This window comes from Leucopleurus acutus (genome assembly GCF_964270905.1).
Source record: "Leucopleurus acutus genome assembly, chromosome: 6".
Taxonomy (NCBI): domain Eukaryota; kingdom Metazoa; phylum Chordata; class Mammalia; order Artiodactyla; family Delphinidae; genus Leucopleurus; species Leucopleurus acutus.
The window spans coordinates 54,894,255-54,914,448 of NC_139149.1; positions in this window are offsets into that span (position 1 = coordinate 54,894,255).

Here is a 20,194-nt window from a genome sequence, read left to right on the forward strand (position 1 = left end):
AACCCTCTCTTCGCTTGCAAACCTCGGTGTCAGAGTGTTGGCTTGCTGTTCATCAAGCAAAACAAACCTGGTTTGGTAACATTTGTCTTAGAGAGGTGCATAATCTGGTGGAATAACAGTTATTTAAGCAATCAATAATAATGTGATTTAGTAAGTGCTAAAGTATGGTCAGGGTGCTGTGAAGACCCCAGGAAGGAGATTCTGTCTATTGCAGGACGAAAAGGTATCAGTGCTGGTAAGGTTTGAGTTGGTATTTTAAATATGTAGAAAACTGGCCTGGCTGCCAAAGGCATAAACATGGATTCCACAAATAAAAACTCAGAATCATTCTGAAAGAAAAACAGATGGGTGGCTTTTGACCAACTGTGCCTAATTATCTCATCTACTGATAAAACCTGGAGATTCAAGGACCCTGGCTATCAGGCAGCTCCTTGGTGAAGAGAGAGTAGAGGGCTTTGCCATCTTCCTTAGAACACACAAGAAAGGCTGTGAATGCACCAGGTGTTGACCCTGGTGAGAGATTGCTTTCTGAGTGGGTAATTAGAAGCCCAGTAGCAACCCGGAACCAGGAACACTTCTCCCTGCTTTTCAGCAAGTTATAAATGAAAGCTCCTGATTGGATTTAAAACCAATAGTCCAGCACTCCAGACTCCTCACTATAGACTTGTATTTGATTCCATTCTATTTCTGACACAAGAGATCCGATGAATTTGGGCATGTGTTGTAAAGGCACAGAAAGAGAATCAAATTGATTTTTCTCCAGTTCTGTTTGTTTGGGTATTAGGTGCTGTGAATATAATATCAAGCCCTCCCTGCCTTCTCTTTTACTCACATTCTTGGGAATGGCTATCCTCCAGAACCCAGGCTTCAACCCTGGGCACCGTATTTGAGATGGTCGAGTGTTACGGTTAAGACTGCAGGGTTTTGGAGACAGATGACCTGGCTTAAATCCAAGCTGCTTCAGTTACTAGATATACGATATCAGCAAGTTATTCAATATCCTGTGCTTAAGTTCCATCATCTGTATGGTGATGATACTACTACCTGTCTTCAATGGTTGTTTGGAGGATTAAACAACTTCGTGTATATAAAGCACTTAAATGTGTACCTGGCACATTGTAAACAGTCTGTATGTGTTGGCTATTACCCTTTCTATTGCTGAGCACACTAATATTTCATTCCAGATTGCAGGAAGGAGGACTATGATAAATTCAAAGAACCGTTGAGGATATCTTGAACACAGGTAAGGACCACAGCCCAGGGCAGTGACCCCCTTGTTCCCTTCCCAGGACTGGGAGGCAGGGACTTTTTTTTTTTTTTTTTTTTTTTTGCGGTACGCGGACCTCTCACTGTTGTGGCCTCTCCCGTTGCGGAGCACAGGCTCCGGATGCACAGGCTCAGCAGCCATGGCTCACGGGCCCAGCCTCTCCGCGGCATGTGGGATCTTCCCGGACCGGGGCACGAACCCGCGTCCCCTGCATTGGCAGGCGGACTCTCAACCACTGCACCACCAGGGAAGCCCGGCAGGGACTTTTGGTGGGATTATAAGGCAAGCAGCCCGAGGGGGCAACTCTTTTACCGCTGCCACCTACTAAGAGGTGAGATGCGGCCACGTGTGCTGTCTGTTTCGGATCCATCAGCGTGTGGGGGTGGAGAGTGGGATAATTCGGCTCTGGGGAGGGAAACATGGGATCAGCTATAGGCAGCTTCGGGAATGACTTAAAGGGATCCTTAATGTTCTGACAGGGTCCAGACCAGCAGGCAGGGCTCTGAAAACAAGCCATCCTAAGGAATATTCTGGGTGCAGAGTTGGGCTGTGCTCTGTGCCATGGTTCTCTGTAACTATTACAGTGTAGGGACTGTGATCCAGGCATTAATACTCTCAATCCACTCTCCTCCTCCTCTCCGCTGACCTAATCCAGACTCATTATTCTCCTAGAATCTTATGGTACCTTACGTCTGCCCAGCTCTCCCATTGCTAGCCTCTCTTCTTCCAGTCCTCTTGCCCAGGGCTATCCGATTGCTCTTTCTGAAACATTGCTCTGATCACATCACTTCCCTACCAGAAACCTTCCATTGGCTCTCCACTGACTCATTTACCTACTGGGGTCACCAGGTATTCTAAGTGAGCAAAGTGGACCAGACAAAATGAAACAGGCACACTTCAGATCTGAAAGCTTGGAAACATTCCTAACTTCCATAAGGAGAGGCAATTCCTTCCATTTATTTTGATAGTGGAGGCTTTCTAAATCTACAGTTTATTTTCCACTTTTAGTTCACACTTTGTACGAGAAATATCACTTCATTCTTAACTGCTTTAAGAAAAACAACCCTGCTAGTCAAATGATTGTCGGTTTGACTGCATAAATGGAGATCAAAGTACGGTGGCTAACTGAAGATAGAAGATTTATTTATCATTCACATGAAGGTATATGTTGGTAGGTGGTCTGGGGTGTCGGGGTTAGAGGATTCTGTTCCATGCAGTTATATTGGGACTCCAGTCTCTTTTGTCCTCTGCAGTGGTTCTCGGTATCTTGTCCAAGGACTTTTGGGGAGTCCCTGAGACACTTTCAAGGGATTACAATATCAAAATTATTTTTAATAAGGTATAGTTGGTATACAGTATTATATTATTTTCAGGTGTACAATGTAGTAATTCAACATTTTTATGGATTATATTCAATTTAAAATAATCATAAAATATTGGCTGTATTCCCTGTGCTGTACAATATATGCTTGTAACTTATACATAGTATTTTGTACCTCTTAACCCCCTACCCCTATCTTTTCCATTCCCCCTCCCTCTCCCCATTGGTAGCCACTAATTTGTTCCCTATATCTGAGTCTGTTTCTATTTTCCTATATATATTTGTTTGTTTTATTTTTTAGATTCCATGTGTAAGTGATAGCATACAGTATTTGTCTTTCTCTGACTTATTTCAGTAAGCGTAATACTCTGTAAGTTCATCCACGTTGTTGCAAATGGCAGAATTTCATTTTTATGACTAATACTCCATTGTGTGTGTGTGTGTGTATATATATATATATATATATATATAACACATCTTTATCCATTCATCTATCAATTGGCACTTGGGTTGCCTCTATATCTTGGCTATTGTAAATATTCTGCTGTGAACATTGGGGTGCGTGTATCTTTTTGAATGAGTGTTTTCAAGGGCTTTTTTTTTGATACATAACCGGGAGTGGAATTGCTTAGATCAGATAGTAGTTCTATTTTTGGTTTTTTGAGGAACCTCTGCACTGTTCTCCATAGTGGCTGCACCAATTTACATTCCCACCAATAGTGTAGGAGGGTTCCCTTTTCTCCACACCATTTTCAGGATTTGTTATTTGTAGACTTTTTGACGATAGCCATTGTGACAGATGTGAGGCAATCTCTCATTGTGGTTTTGATTTGCATTTCCATGATTAGTGATGTTGAACATCTTTCATGTGCCTGTTGGCCATTTGAATGTCTTCTTTGGAAAAATATCTATTCAGGTCTTCCCGTTTTTTAATTGAGTTTTTTTTTTAATCATATGACCTGTTTATATACTTTGGATATGGACTCCTCATTTGTCATATCATTTGCAAGTACTTTCTCCCATTCAGCAGGTGGTTCATTTTGTCAAAGGTTTCCTTTGCTGAATAAAAGCTTTTAAGTTTAATTAGTTTCCATTTGTTTATTTTTGCTCTTATTTCCTTTGCCTTAGGAGACAACAACAAATATTGCTAAAATTTATGTCTTCCAGTCCAAGAACATGGGATATCTTTCCCTTTTTATCATCAATTTCCTTCATCAATGTTTTGTAGTCTTAAGCGTATAGTTGTCTCACCTCCTAAGTTTATTCCTAGGTTTTTTTTTTAAATTCAATTTTAAGAGTTATTGGGTTTTTTTTCTTTCTATTTCTGATAGTTCATTATTAGTTCATAGAAAAGAAAGAGATTTTTGTATATTAATCTTGTATCCTGCAACTTTACAGAATTCACTTATTCGTTCTAATAATTTTTTGGTGGAGACTTTAGGGTTTTTATATTAACATGTTATTTACAAGTAGTGACAGTTTTACTTCTTCCCTTCCAGTTTGGATGCCTTTTATTTCTTGTCTGATTGTTGTGGCTTGGACTTCCAATACTATGTTAAATAGAAGTTGCAAGAGTGAACATTTTTGTCTTGTTCTTGATTTTAGAGGAAAGGCTTTCAGCTTTTCACTGTTGAGTATGATGTTAGCTGTGGTTTTGTCATAAATGGCCTTTATTGTGTCAATATATATTCCCTCTACACCATTTTTTTTTTTTTTTTTTTTTTTTTTTTTTTTGCGGTACGTGGGCCTCTCACTGTTGTGGCCTCTCCTGTTGTGGAGCACAGGCTCCGGACGGGCAGGCTCAGCGGCCATGGCTCACGGGCCCAGCCACTCCATGGCATGTGGGATCTTCCCAGACCGGGGCATGAACCCGTGTCCCCTGCATTGGCAGGCGGACTCTCAACCACTGCACCACCAGGGAAGCCCTCTACACCATTTTTGAGAGTTTTTATCATGAATGGATATTGCATTTTGTCAAATGCATTTTCTGCATCCATTGAGATGATCATGTGATTTTTATCCTTTTTGTTATTGTGATGTATCGTGTTGATTTTTGTGAATATTGAATCATCCCTGTATCCCTGAAATAAATCCCACTTGATCAAGATGTATGATCCCTTTTGTGTATGTGTGTGTGTGTGTGTGTGTGTGTATATATATATATAGTGTGTGTGTGTGCATATATATGTATAAAATCAGTTTGCTGATATTTTGAGGATGTTTGCATCTATATTCATCAAAGATATTGGCCTGTGATTTTTCTTTTTTTTTTTTTTTTTTTAGTAGTGCCTTTGTTTGGTTTAGGTATTGGGGTAATGGTGGCCTTGTAGAATGAATTTGGGAATATCCATCCTCTTCAATTTTTTGAATGGTTTGAGAAGGATAGTATTAGCTCTACTTTGATACAGTTCCACTGTCAAGCTATCCAGTCCTGGACTTTTTTTGCTGGGAGTTTTTTTTTTTTCCCAACTACAAATTCAATTTCACTACTAGTGATTTGTCAGTTCAAATTGTCTTTCTGATTCAGTCTTGGTAGGTTGTATGTTTCTAGAAATTTGTCCTTTCCTTCTAAGTTGTTTGAATTGTTGGCATATAACTGTGAATAGCATTCTCTGTATCTCTGTTGTATCTCTGTTGTATTGGTGATTGTTTCTCCTGTTTCTCCTCTATCATTTCTTATTTTGTTTACTTGGTCCTCTCTCTTTTCTTCTTGATGAGCCTGGCTAAAGTTTATCAATTTTGTTTATCTTTTCCAAAAAACAGCTTTTAATTTCATTGATCATTTTCTGTTGTTTCTTTAGTCTCTATTTAATTTAGTTCCTCTCTGATCTTATTTCTTTCCTTCTGCTGACCTTGGGCTTCATTTGTTCTTTTTCTAATTTTGTTCGATGGTAGATTTAGATTGTGTATTTGAAATTTTTCTTGTTTCTTGAGGTAGGCCTGTATTTCTATAAACTTCCCTCCTAGAAATGCTTTTGCTGCATAGATTTTGGAAAGTTGTGTTTCCATTTTCATTTGTCTCAAGGTGTTTTTGGATTTCCTCTTTGATTTCATCATTGATCCATTGGTTTTTTAGTAGAATGTTGTTAGTATCCACGCGTTTGTGCTTTCCCGTTTTTCTTTCTGTAACTGACTTATAGTTTCATACCATTGCGGTCGAAAAAATGCTTGATATAATTTCTATGTTCTCAACTTTGTCAAGAATAGTTTCATGGCCTAGCATGTCATCTATCCTGGAGAATGTCCTGTGTGCGCTTAAAGAATGTGTATTCTACTGTGTTTGGGATGGAAGGTCGTGTAGATATCTATTAAGTCTAACTGGCCTATTTTGTCATTTAAGACCATTCCTTACCGAATTTTTTTTTCTGGATGATCTCTCCATTGATGTAAGTGGGATATTAAAGTGCCCTACTATTATTGTATTATTGTCAATTTCTCCCTTTGTGTCTGTTAATGTTTGCTTTATATATTTAGGTGTTCCTCTATTGGATGCATATATGTTAATGAGTATAATATCCTCTCCTTGTATTGATTCTTGTATTGATCACTTTGTCATTATATAATGCCCTTTTTGTCTTTTGTTACAGACTTTGTTTTAAGGGCTATTTTGTCTGATATGAGTGTTACTACACCTGTTTCTTATTCCTGTTTGCATGAAATATCTTTTTGCATCCCCTCACTTTCAGCCTGTATGTGTCTTTAGCTCTGAAGTAAGTGTCTTGTAAGTAGCATATGGATGGGTCTTGTTTTTTCATCCAATCAGCCACCCCATGTTTTTTGGAACATTTAGTCCATTGACATTTAAAGTAATTAAATATTTAAGTTCAAACACATTCTAAATTATCTACATTTTTTTTACTCCTCTCCTTCACATTTTGTGTTTTGATGTCATGATTTATATCTTCATGTTTATCCCTTCACTGTTTGTTGCAGTTATAGTTGCTTTTATAATTTTTTGTCTTTTAATCTTCATACTAGCTAATTTGAGTGGTTGATCCTCAGCCTTTACTATATATTTGCCTTTCCTCATAGAATTTTTCCTTTCCTATAGATTCTTACTTCTTGTTATAGCCTTTTCTTTTCCACTTAAAGAAGACCATTTAACATATTTTTAGTGCAGGTTTAGTATTGATGAATTCTTAGTTTTGTTTGTCTGAGAAGTTCTTTATCTCTCCTTCAATTCTAAGTGATGATCTTGCTGGGTAGAGTATCCTGGGTTACAGATTTTTCCCTTTCAGCACTTTGAATATATCATACCACTCCCTTCTGGCATGCATAGCTTCTACAGAGAAATCAGCTGATAGCCTTAGGAGGTTCCCTTGCATGTGACTTTGGTTTTTCTCTTGCTACTTTTAGAATTCTCTAACTATTGCTGTTTTAATTATGATATGTTTTGATGTGGGTCTGTTTGGGTTCATCTTGTTTGGGACCCTCTGTGCTTCCTGTACTTGGATATACTTTTTCAGGTTTGTGAAGATTTTAGCCATAATCTCAAATACCTTGTCAACCCCTTTCTCTCTTCTCCTTCTGGGACCCCTATAATGGGAATGTTGGGATGCTTGATGTTATCCCAGAGATCTCTTAAACTATTTTTTTTTTCCTTTTTGCTGCTCTGATTGGATGATTTCCATTCTATCTTCTAGGTCACTTATGCATTCTTCCTTATCCCTTGGTCTGCTATCCATTCCTTCTAGTGTGTTTTTCATTTCAGTTATTGTATTCTTCAGTTCTGATGCATTCTTTTTAATATTTCTAGTTCCTTGTTAAAATTCTCACTGTATTCATCTAATTCAGTTAGCATCCTTATTACTAATGCTTTGAACTCTTTATCTGGTAAATTGTTTCTGTTTCATTATGTTTTCTGGAATTTTCTCTTGTTCTTTCAATGGAGACTGGTTTCTCTGTTTTCTCATTTTGTTTAACTTTCTCTGTCTCTATGAATTTAGGTAAAACAGTTAAATATTGCAGTCTTGAAGTGGTATCCTTATGTGGAAGTAGCCCTATACAATCTGACTGTGCCAAGTGGCTTTGGTAGGGGAGCTGGATTTGACATGAACACTAGTCACATCTTACCTCAGGGTGTGCTGGCAGGTATAACCTTGCTAGGAGGTAGGGCTGGAGATGGAGGGGCACTAGGGCCAGATCCAGGTGTGAGGCAGGGATTCCCCTCTGCTCAGGGTCCATCACCTGTCAGAGGCAGGTCCAGGCCCTGGTCCCAAATTATTGGAGCAGAAACCCTGAGGGTCATATCCAAGCTGGCTCTGCCCCTTTTAAATGTGAGCTGTCTTCCATGCCAGCACCAGCACCCTTGGCCCTGACAGGAGCAGTGCTAGAGCAAGAGGGCCCTGTGAGGGCTCTCAGTTTGTGACAGGGTGTGGGGTGTGGTGGTCTGTCCACAGACAGTGGTCCAGGCTGCTTTCGGTGTGCTGCCTGAACAAGCACCAGTAATAGCTTCCTCAGCCCTGCTCAGACAATGCTCGGGTCTGAGTCTCTTTCGTCCCTCACATCTGCTCTCTCCCCTCGGCATCTGCCACCCCCACCCTGGTGTGGAGCTGCACTGCAGGGCAGGCAGGGCCCATGTGAACTCAGCGTGTGTTGATGCACGGCCTGTGGTGGTCCACCTGCCACCAGAGATCAGGAATGCTTCTGATACACTACCTGTGAAAGCGCCCGTAATGGCAGCCACCACCCTCCTCAGATGCTGCTTTGGGTCTGAGTGGCCTCTGCATCTTATGGCCTAGCTCTTTCCTTTGTTGTGATGGCTCTTGCTCCAGTGTGGAGCTGTGACTTAATAAGTTGGGCTGAAGAGTTCACTGGGCTCAGGCTGGGGCACTCACACAGGGCCGGTCACAGGGAATTGGGCAACCACTCCAGCAGTTTGCAATCTGGCCTCTCTGCCCTGCCTCAGGAGCAAGCAAACATGCATATATTCCTCTTGAGTGGAGTTTGGGTTTCCCACAGCCCTCCTGTTAATTTCACCAGCTCTCCAGCCAGTCAAGGTGGGCTCATCTTCCCACCCAGTAGAGGGCCTCTCTCAACCTCCACCAACTCCAGCCAGCTGGACGGGCTGAGCATGAGCCTGGGCCAGCCGGGACCCTGAGGGGAGCCTGAGCCCTCCTGCCTCCAAGCCATGTTTGAGGCCCTACTTGCCAGTTTGACTGACTCAACCAGGCCACGGAGGACGTCTACCAGCTGGAGTGGTGGCTGCAGAGCCTGCGTGGCTGCAGGAGTAGTGCTACCCCAGCCTCACCTCCCTCCGCCCCTCTCCAGGCCTGCAGCCAGTCCTGCCTAGTCACCTTGCTCAGGCCAGTCGAGGCATTGATCTGGCTACAGGCCCAGCAGGGCATCCCTGTGGGCCAGAAACAAGATCCACCCCAGCAGCACATAGGCCCAGGGGATCTGGGCTCATGCCTCTTCCCTGGGGTGGGCCTGTGGCTTCACTCTGGCCCTTTGGAGCCAGAGCAGACATCACTCAGTATTATTACCTTCTACCACCCTCAGGGTTTTGGGCCAGGCAGAACAGCTTCACCCCGACTGGGGTGCCCAATATGTGGTTCAAACCACGCACTCCCCATGGTGGATCTCCTCCTGTGTAATCTTACTTTTGCTCTGAGTCCCCTTCCAGGGGCACAGATTCTGACCTGATCATTTCTCTTCCCTTTGTACCTGATTGTGTGGCTCTTACAGCCTTGGTCTCTCGACCAGTTTCTAGTTAGTTTTCAGTGAGAATTTTTCCACACACAGATGTATTTTTGATGTGCTCGGGCGGAGAGGTGAGTTCCACATCTTCCTACTTTGCCATCTTGATTGAGCTTCCTGGTAGTTTCTATTTTTGTTTTTATGAGGAACCATCATACTGTCTTCCATAGTGGCTTCACAAATTTGCATTCCCACAAACACTGTACTAGGGTTCCCTTTTCTCCACATCCTCACCAACATTTGTTATTTGTGGTCTTTTTGATGATGGCCATTCTGACAAGTGTGAGGTGATCTCATTGTGGTTTTGATTCACGTTTCTCTGATGAGTGATGCTGAATATCTTTCAATGTGCTTATTGGCCATCTGTATGTCGGAAAAATGTCTATTTTACACATTTTTTTACTGGGTTTTTTTTGATAGGGAGTTGTTTGACTATATATTTTGGATGTTAACCCCTTATTGATCGTATCATTTGAAAATATTTTCTGCCATTCAGTAGGTTGTATTTTTGTTGATTTACTTTGCTGTGCAAAAGCTTTCAAGTTTAATTAGGTTCCATTTGTTCATTTTAGCTTTTATTTCTTTTGCCTTAGGAGACAGATTGAAAAAATACTGCTACAATTTATGTCAGAGTGTTTTGCCTATGTTCTCTTCTAGGAGTTTTATGGTGTCTGGTCTTACATTTAGGTCTTCAATCCCTCTTGAGTATATTTTTGTATATGGTATGAGAAAATGTTCTAATTTCTTTCTTTTACATGTAGCTGTCCTGTTTTACCAAGACTACTTATTGAAGAGACTGTCTTTTCCCCATTATGTATTCTTGCCTCCTTTGTCTAAGATCAATTAACTATAGGTGTGTGGGTTTATTTCTGGACTCTTTATTCTGTTCCATTGATCCATGTGGTTTTGTGCCAGTAGCATACTATTTTAAGTTTTGTAGGTTTGTAATATGGTCTGAAGTCAAGGAGCATGATTCCTCCACTCTGTTCTTCTTTCTCAAGATTTCTTTGGCTATTAGGAGTCTTTTTTGTTTCTGTACAAATTTTAGAATTATTTGTTCTAGATCTATGAAAAATGCCATTGGTATTTTTTTTTAAACATCTTTATTGAGTATAATTGCTTTACAATGGTGTGTTAGTTTCTGCTTTATAACAAAGTGAATCAGTTATACATATATCCCCATATCTCTTCCCTCTTGCGTCTCCCTCCCTCCAACCCTCCCTATCCCACCCCTCTAGCTGGTCACAGAGCACTGAGCTGATCTCCCTGTGCTATGCGGCTGCTTCCCACTAGCTATCTGTTTTACATTTGGTAGTGTATATATGTCCATGCCACTCTCTCACTTTGTCCCAGCTTACCCTTCCCCCTCCCTGTACCCTCAAGTCCATTCTCTAGTAGGTTTGCATCTTTATTGCCGTCTTGCCACTAGGTTCTTCATGACCTTTTTTTTTTTTTTTTACATTCCATATATATGTGTCAGCATACAGTATTTGTCTTTCTCTTTCTGACTTACTTCACTCTGTAAGACAGACTCCAGGTCCATCCACCTCACTACTAATAACTCAGTTTCGTTTCTTTTTATGGCTGAGTAATATTCTATTGTATATATGTGACACATCTTCTATATCCATTCATCTGTTGATGGACATTTAGGTTGCTTCCATGTCCTGGCTATTGTAAATAGAGCTGCAATGAACATTTTGGCACATGACTCTTTTTGAATTATGGTTTTCTCAGGGTATATAACCCAGTAATGGGATTGCTGGGTAGTATGATAGTTCTATTTTAGTTTTTTAAGGAACCTCCATACAGTTCTCCATAGTGGCTGTATCAATTTACATTCCCACCAACAGTGCAATAGGGTTCCCTTTTCTCACACCCTCTCCAGCAATTATTGTTTGTACATTTTTTATGATGGCCATTCTAACCAGTGGGAGATGGTATCTCATTGTAGTTTTGATTTGCATTTCTCTAATGATTAATGATGTTGAGCATTCTTTCGTGTGTTTGTTGGCAATCTGTATATCTTCTTTGGAGAAATGTCTATTTAGGCCTTCTGCCCATTTATGGATTGGGTTGTTTCTTTTTTGATATTGAGCTGCATGAGCTGCTTTTGAATTTTGGAGATGAATCCTTTGTCAGTTGCTTCATTTGCAAATATTTTCTCCCGTTCTGAGGGTTGTCTTCTCATCTTGTTTATGGTTTGCTGTGCAAAAGCTTTTAAGTTTCATTAGGTCCCATTTGTTTATTCTTGTTTTTATTTCCATTTCTCTAGGAGGTGGGTCCAAAGGGATCTTGCTGTGATTTATGCCAGAGTGTTCTGCCTATGTTTTCCTCTAAGAGTTTGATAGTGTCTGGCCTTACATTTAGGTCTTTAATCCATTTTGAGTTTATTTTTGTGTATGCTGTTAGGGAGTGTTCTAATTTCATTCTTTTACATGTAGCTGTCCAGTTTTCCCAGAACCACTTATTGAAGGGGCTGTCTTTTCTCCACTGTATATTCTTGCCTCCTTTATCAAAGATAAAGTGACCATATGTGTGTGGATTTATCTCTGGGCTTTCTGTCCTGTTCCATTGATCTATATTTCTGTTTTTGTGCCAGTACCATACTGTCTTGATAACTGTAGCTTTGTAGTATAGTCTGAAGTCAGGGAGCCTGATTCCTCCAGTTCCATGTTTCCTTCTCAGGACTGCTTTTGCTATCCGGAGTCTTTTGTGTTTCCATACAAATTGTGAAATTCTTTGTTCTAGTTCTGTGAAAAATGCCAGTGGTAGTTTGATAGGGATTGCATTGAATCTGTAGATTGCTTTGGGTAGTAGAGTCATTTTCACAGTGTTGATTCTTCCAATCCAAGAACATGGTATATCTCTCCATCTGTTTGTATCATCTTTAATTTCTTTCATCAGTGTCTTATAATTTTCTGCATACAGGTCTTTTGTCTCTTTAGGTAGGTTTATTCCTAGATATTTTATTCTTTTTGTTGCAGTGGTAAATGAGAATGCTTTCTTAATTTCTCTTTCAGATTTTTCATCATTAGTGTATAGGAATGCAAGAGATTTCTGTGCATTAATTTTGTATCCTGCTACTTTACCAAATTCATTGATTAGCTCTAGTAGTTTTCTGGTAGCAGCTTTAGGATTCTCTATGTATAGTATCATGTCATCTGCAGACAGTGACACCTTTACTTCTTCTTTTCCAATTTGGATTCCTTTTATTTCTTTTTCTTCTCTGATTGCTGTGGCTAAAACTTCAAAAACTATGTTGAATAATAGTGGTGAGAGTGGGCAACCTTGTCTTGTTGCTTATCTTAGTGGAAATGGTTTCTGTTTTTCACCATTGAGGACAATGTTGGCTGTGGGTTTGTCATATATGGCCTTTATTATGTTGAGGAAACTTCTCTCTATGCCTACTTCCTGGAGGGTTTTTATCATAAATGGGTGTTGAATTTTGTGAGAAGCTTTCTCTGCATCTGTTGAGATGATCATATGGTTTTTCTTCTTCAATTTGTTAATATGGTGTATCACATTGATTGATTTGCATATATTGAAGAACCCTTGCATTCCTGGGATAAACCCCACTTGATCATGGTGTATGATCTTTTTAATGTGCTGTTGGATTCTGTTTGCTAGTATTTTCTTGAGGATTTTTGCAACTATGTTCATCAGTGATATTGGCCTATAGTTTTCTTTCTTTGTGACATCTTTGTCTGGTTTTGGTATCAGGGTGATGGTGGCCTCGTAGAATGATTTTGAGAGTGTTCCACCTTCTGCTATATTTTGGAAGAGTTTGGGAAGGATAGGTGTTAGCTCTTCTCTAAATGTTTGATAGAATTCGCCTGTGAAGCTATCTGGTCCTGTGCTTTTGTTTGTTGGAAGATTTTTAACCACAGTTTCAATTTCAGTGCTTGTGATTGGTCTGTTCATATTTTCTGTTTCTTCCCTGTTCAGTCTTGGCAGGTTGTGCATTTCTAAGAATTTGTCCATTTCTTCCAGTTTGTACATTTTGTTGGCATATAGTTGCTTGTAGTAATCTCTCATGTTCCTTTGTATTTCTGCAATGCCAGTTGTTACTTCTCCTTTTTCATTTCTAATTCTATTGATTTGAGTGTTCTCCCTTTTTTTCTTGTGTTTTTTTTTGCGGGGGGGGCAGTACACGGGCCTCTCACTATTGTGGCTCATGGGCCTAGCCACTCTGCGGCATGTGGGATCTTCCCGGACTGGGGCACGAACCCGTGTCCCCTGCATCGGCAGGCGGACTCTCAACCACTGTGCCACCAGGTAAGCCCTTCCTTTTTTTCTTGATGAGTCTGGCTAATGGTTTGTCAGTTTTGTTTATCTTTTGAAAGAACCAGCTGTTAGTTTTATTGATATTTGCTATCGTTTCCTTCATTTTCTTCATTTTCTTAAATGACAAAGGCTTGATATGTGACCCAAGATATGATGTATCCTGGAGAATGTTCCATGAGCACTTGAGAAGAATGTGTATTCTGTTGTTTTTGGATGGAATGTCCTATAAATATCAATTAAGTCCATCTTGTTTAATGTATCATTTAAAGCTTGTGTTTCCTTATTTATTTTCATTTTGGATGATCTGTCCATTGGTGAAAGTGGGGTGTTAAAGTCCCCTACTATGATTGTGTTACTGCCGATGTCCCTTTTTATGGCTGTTAGTATTTGCCTTATGTATTGAGGTGCTCCTATGTTGGGTGCATAAATATTTACATTTGTTATATCTTCTTCTTGGATTGATCCCTTGATCATTATGTAGTGTCCTTCTTTGTCTCTTGTAATAGTCTTTGTTTTAAAGTGTGTTTTGTCTAATATGAGAATTGCTACTCCAGCTTTCTTTTGATTTCTATTTGCATGGAATATCTTTTTCCATCCCCTCACTTTCAGTCTGTATGTGTCCCTAGGTGTGAGGTGGATCTCTTGTAGACAGCATATATATGGGTCTTGTTTTTGTATCCATTCAGCCAGTCTGTGTCTTTTGGTGGGAGCATTTAATCCATTTTCATTTAAGGTAATTATCAATATGTATGTTCCTATTACCATTTTCTTAATTTTGGGGGTTTATTATTGTAGGTCTTTTCCTTCTCTTGTGTTTCTTGCCTAGAGAAGTTCCTTTAGCATTTGTTGTAAAGCTGGTGTAATGGTGCTGAATTCTCTTAGCTTTTGTTTGTCTGTAAAGGTTTAATTTCTCTGTCAAATCTGAATGAGATCCTTGCTGGGTAGAGTAATCTTGGTTTTAGCTTTTTCTGCTTCATCACGTTAAATATGTCCTGCCACTCCCTTCTGGCTTGCAGAGTTTCTGCTGAAAGATCAGGTGTTCACCTTATGGGGATTCTCTTGTGTGTTATTTGTTGTTTTTCCCTTGCTGCTTTTAATATTTTTTCTTTGTATTTAATTTTTGATAGTTTGATTAATACGTGTCTTGGTGTGTTTCTCTTTGGATTTATCCTGTATGGGACTCTCTGTGCTTCCTGGATGGGATTGACTATTTCCTTTCCCTTATTAGGGAAGTTTTCAACTATAATCTCTTCAAATATTTTCTCAGTCCCTTTCTTTCTTCTTCTTCTGGGACCCTTGTAATTTGAATGTTGGTGCATTTAATGTTGTCCCAGAGGTCCCTGAGACTGTCCTTAATTCTTTTCATTCTTTTTTCTTTATTCTGCTCTGCAGTAGTTGTTTCTACTCTTTTATCTTCCATTCTTCTGCCTCAGTTGTTCTGCTATTGATCCCTTCTAGAGAATTTTTAATTTCATTTACTCTGTTTTTCATCTCTGTTTGTTTGCTCTTTAGTTCTGGGTTCTTGTTAAACGTTTCTTGTATTTTCTCCATTCTATTTCCAAGATTTTGGATCATCTTTACTGTCATTACTCTGAGTTCTTTTTCAGGTAGACCACCTATATCCTCTTCATTTGTAAGGTCTGGTGTTTTTGCCTTGCTTCTTCATCTTCTGTTTGTTCCTCTGTCTTCACATTTTGCTTAACTTACTGTGTTTGGGGTCTCCATTTCGCAGGCTGCAGGTTTGTAGTTCCCATTGTTTTTGGTGTCTGTCCACAGTGGCTAAAGTTGGTTCAGTGGGTTGTGTAGGCTTCCTGGTGGAGGGGACATGTGCCTGTGTTCTGGTGGATGAGGCTGGATCTTGTCTTTCTGGTGGGCAGGTCCACGTCTGGTGGTGTGTTTTGGGGTGTTTGTGGCCTTATAACGGTTTTCGGCAGCCTCTCTGCTAATGGATGGGGTTGTGTTCCTGTCTTGCTAGTTGTTTGGCATAGGGCATCCACCACTGTAGCTTGCTGGTCGTTGAGTGAAGCTGGGTGCTGGTGTTAAGATGGAGGTCTCTGGGAGATTTTTGCCGTTTGATATTATGTGGAGCTGGAAGGTCTCTTGTGGACCAATGTCCTGAACTTGGCTCTCCCACCTCAGAGGCACAGCCTTGATGTGTGGCTGGAGCATGAAGAGCCTGTCATCCATACAGCTCAGAATAAAAGGGAGAATAAAAAGAAAGAAGGAAGGAAGAAGATAAAATAAAAATAAAGTTATTAAAATAAAAAATAATTATTAAAAAATATTTTTAAGTAATAAAAAAGAAAGAAAGAAGAGAGCAACCAAACCAAAAAACAAATCCAGCAATGATAACAAGTGCTAAAAACTATACTTAAAAAAAAAAAAAAATGGACCGACAGAACCCTAGGACAAATGGTAAAAGCAAAGCTATATAGACAAAATCACACAGAGAAGCATACACATACACACTCACAAAAAGAGAAAAAGTAAAAAATATATTTATATCGTTGCTCCCAAAGTCCACCTCCTCAATTTGGGATGATTTGTTGTCTATTCAGGTATTCCACAGATGCCGGGTACTTCAAGTTGATGGTGGAGATTTAATCCACTGCTCCTGAAGCTGCTGGGAGAGATTTCCCTTTCTCTTTGTTCGCACAGCTCCCAGGTTTCAGCTTTGGATTTGGCCCCGCCTCTGCGTGTAGGTCGCCTGAGGATGTCTGTTCTTTGCTTAGACAGGACAGGGTTAAAGGAGCAGGTGCTTCAGATCCTACCGAAGCCCGAGCCTCAGCTCCCAGCCCCCTCTCAGGCTGGTGAGTGCTGGTCGGCTCCAGTCCTCTGTGCGGGAATCTCTCCGCTTTGCCCTCCGCACCCCTGTTGCTGTGCTCTCCTCCAAGGCTCCGAAGCTTCCCCCCCTCCACCACCCGCAGTCTCCGCCCATGAAGGGGCTTCTAGTGTGTGGAAACCTTTCCTCCTTCACAGCTTCCTCCCACTGGTGTAGGTCCCGTCTGTATTCTTTTGTCTCTGTTTTTTCTTTTTTCTTTTGCCCTACCCAGGTACGTGGGGACGTTTCTTGCCTTTTGGGAGGTCTGAGGTCTTCTGCCAGTGTTCAGTAGGTGTTCTGTAGGAGTTGTTCCACATGTATATGTATTTCTGATATATTTGTGGGGAAGAAGGTGATCTCCACGTCTTACTCTTCTGCCATCTTGAAGCTCTGCCACCATTGGTATTTTGATAGGGATTGCATTGAATCTGTAGTTTGCCTTGGGTAGTCTGGTCAATTTAACAATATTCTTCCAGTCTGTGAATGTGGTATCTTTCCATCTGATTGCATCATCTTCGATTTCTTTTATCAGTGATCTTATTTTCAAAAGAACTTATTTTTATAAAAATATTAAGGCATTTCTGTCATTTTCATTTTCTCATGGGTATGCTGTGAAGTATTCCACAGGTTACGTGATACGTGATGCCACAACAAACTAAATGCAGAACTGAGAGTCTAGCTGTCTTCTATTGTTAGACTTTAAAGAGATTTACAAAAATGTAAAACAATGCCACACTTTTCACTGAATTGTTTTATGTGTTATCTTCCACTAAAAATTTTGTTTACATTAACATGTAATGGATTCATGGTTGCTTTAAAATAAATATTTAAATGTTCTCACTTCATATCAAGCATCATGAATATCAACAGATAAATTAAAGCTCTTTGAGGTCCTCAATTTTTAAGAGTTTAAAGGAATCCAGAAAGCATAAAGTTTGAGTATTACTGCCCTAGGATGTTTCCCTCATATGTAAGGTTGAAGTGGGCTCATACCATGTCCATGTTCCAGGTGAAGGGAAGGGAGGCAGAGGAAGTGGAGGGAAAGCAACTTTCATTAAGGATATTGCCCAGAACCTGCTCTCAGTGCTTTTGCTTACATCTCATTGGCCAGAATATCATTCCATGGCCATGCCCAGTAAGGAAGAAGATTGGAGTTTTGCAGCAGCAGAAATTGCTAGCAAGCTATCTGAAGCTAGGAGAGGCATGAAATAGATCCTCTCCTCACAGCCCTCAGGAGGAACTAGCGCTCCTGACATGCTGAACTAGGACTTCTAGCTTCCTGAACCGTGAGAAAACGAACACCTATTGTTTAACCACACAGTTTGTGGTATTTTATGGAAACCCTAGCAAACTAATACAGAATGTAAAGTAGCTTAAGAAAACTGCCCACTCAACCAATGAAAACAACCAGACATGGCAGAGATGCATTGGAGGAAAAAAACTTCTATGTTAAAAAAAAAGTCTTTAACGTCTGTGTGTGTTCAACTGGCTTATTGATGACAGAAAGTCATCTGAATATCACCACTCTACTGGTCATGCATATTTATACTTATGTGCATTGCTTTGCCTCTTCTCTGGCTCCCAGACTAAGTATAAATGCAGGAATTGGACGTCTCCTTAAGGTCCCATTTATCTGTGCTCAGTTTCCTGTCAGGAATGTAATGGATGACACATGCTAATATATTAAGTGCTCTCTCACTATAAACATGTTATGCTAAACAAGCATAACTGAGCTTCCAAAGCAAAAAAATAAACTCTTTTTATACATGAGACTGTGCCTGGTAAAATGTTTTTCTTCTGCTACTCTAGCACTGTCATTTTAGATTCAATATTATTTCTTAACAAGGTATTTTCTTTGTGATGGAATCTTGTAAAATTATAAGCCAGCATAAAAAGTTTACCATGTAGATCACTTCACAAGGTATATGTATATCAAGACATCAAGTTGCTAGACCTTAAATACATATAATTTTTGTCAGTTATACCTCAAAGCTAGAAAAGAAAAAGAAAAATGTTTACCATGTAGTCAGCTACAAAAAGCGTGTCAAATGTAAACTGATCAGGTACCAGTGGTCAGCTTGGTGGGTTCATTCAAGGGTCTATCATTCGGGACTCTGAAAGAATCACAGTTAACATGAGGCATGATTATACACTGCCTCCGTGTATCATTGAGGTATTCCCTTTACTGATTCCTCAGATGACTCAGCATTTATAGAAAACCAGCAAGTCACTGGAGTAGTATGGGAGGGATAATGTAGTTAAGGCTGCCACCCCTGTCACAGTAAAGAGAAGGCAGCATGGCACAGTGGGAAGATCGTGAGCCTGAAGGTAAAATTATTTAAGTTCTTGCCTTGGCTCTGCCACTGCCAAGCTGTGTGGGATGCAGGCCCTGAGCTTCACCTCTCTGGGCCCACCTTTCTCCATATGCGAACAGACAGGACTAGAGCATAGAATTTCTCAGATTCATGACTTCTGTCAAAATATTCTCCTGAATCTGAGCTCTCAGGCATTATAATGTGTCTATTATTTGCAAGAGCCAAAAACTGGGAAGACACATTTTAAAGAGCTTAGTTTGACTCTTTTCACTGTTGGTGAATAAAAGGAGGAATTGATGAATATTTGTTGGGTGTCTACTTGTTTGGCGTATCCCGTAATTAGCTTGGAAAAACTCAATTACTATGTCATCTCCAAAGTTTGCTTCGGTTCTATGTTGGTAATTGAGATTGTGGATGAAAAAGCAGATGTATAGCTTCAGTTCCATTTATGCACGATTCTAACAAAATGCTTTGAACAGAAAAGCAGGTTTATGGTAGACTTTATGGTGGACCAGTTTAGATTTTTTTCTTTCCCCTACTCTTTCAATCAAAACTGAAAATCCTGAACATTTATGTTCCTTTTAGTTAAATGGAGAGATTTTCTGGCTAGACATTCTGTATTTCCTAAAGTTCTATATATCAGTTTCTTTTAAAACATCAAGGATTCTTGGTACTCAGTTTAGGTGCTGTATAGAAATAATTGTTGGCTGTACACATTGTAATACAAGCAAAAAGTACATATCCACCAAAATATACGTAGACCTAGTTCCAGGCTAGGATGGTAGGAATAAAATAAGAGTGAACAGCGCTCTCTATTTAGGATTGTCACAGACAAAAGGCTTAATGCCTTCACTAGAGAACAGTGTTTCACTACCACCTGGTTAGTTTGGCCTTTTGAAGTTGAGAAATATTGTACTTATGTGACTTTTCAGAAAAATTAAAATACTTGGAAATATATATGCTTCATTTCTGAGTTGTGGGCTCTTGTGGTTTTCATTATGGATTGATTTTTATATCTTGTGTTTAATAGTTTTTTTAAAAAAACACCCTGTGGCAGCTGTACCACATAAATAATACCAAGAGAAGTATATGGAGTAAAGAAATTCTTCAAGAAACAGTCAAATAGATCCAGGGCATTTTATGGGTAAAGAAAAAAATTAAGAGAACTTTGACTCTTTATTTTTTCATTTGTTCATGTCTTGTTTTATAGCCTTTCTAATTCAACTTCCTTTCTGCACTACACAATGGCATGAATCTTTATAAAGCTTACCGTTAAAGCCGAACATATACTTAATTTTTAAAGACATGGATCTTCTCCAGAAGCCCTTCCAAATTACAGCACACTAGGGCAATTACATCCTGTCCCTGTTCAATCAAAGAGAAGCATTTATCTGAGAGATTTCCCAATTTTTACCCAAATTATTCATTTTCACATCCCTGAAAGCATTTGGCAACAGAATTGTAATGTTCATTCACGTTAACGT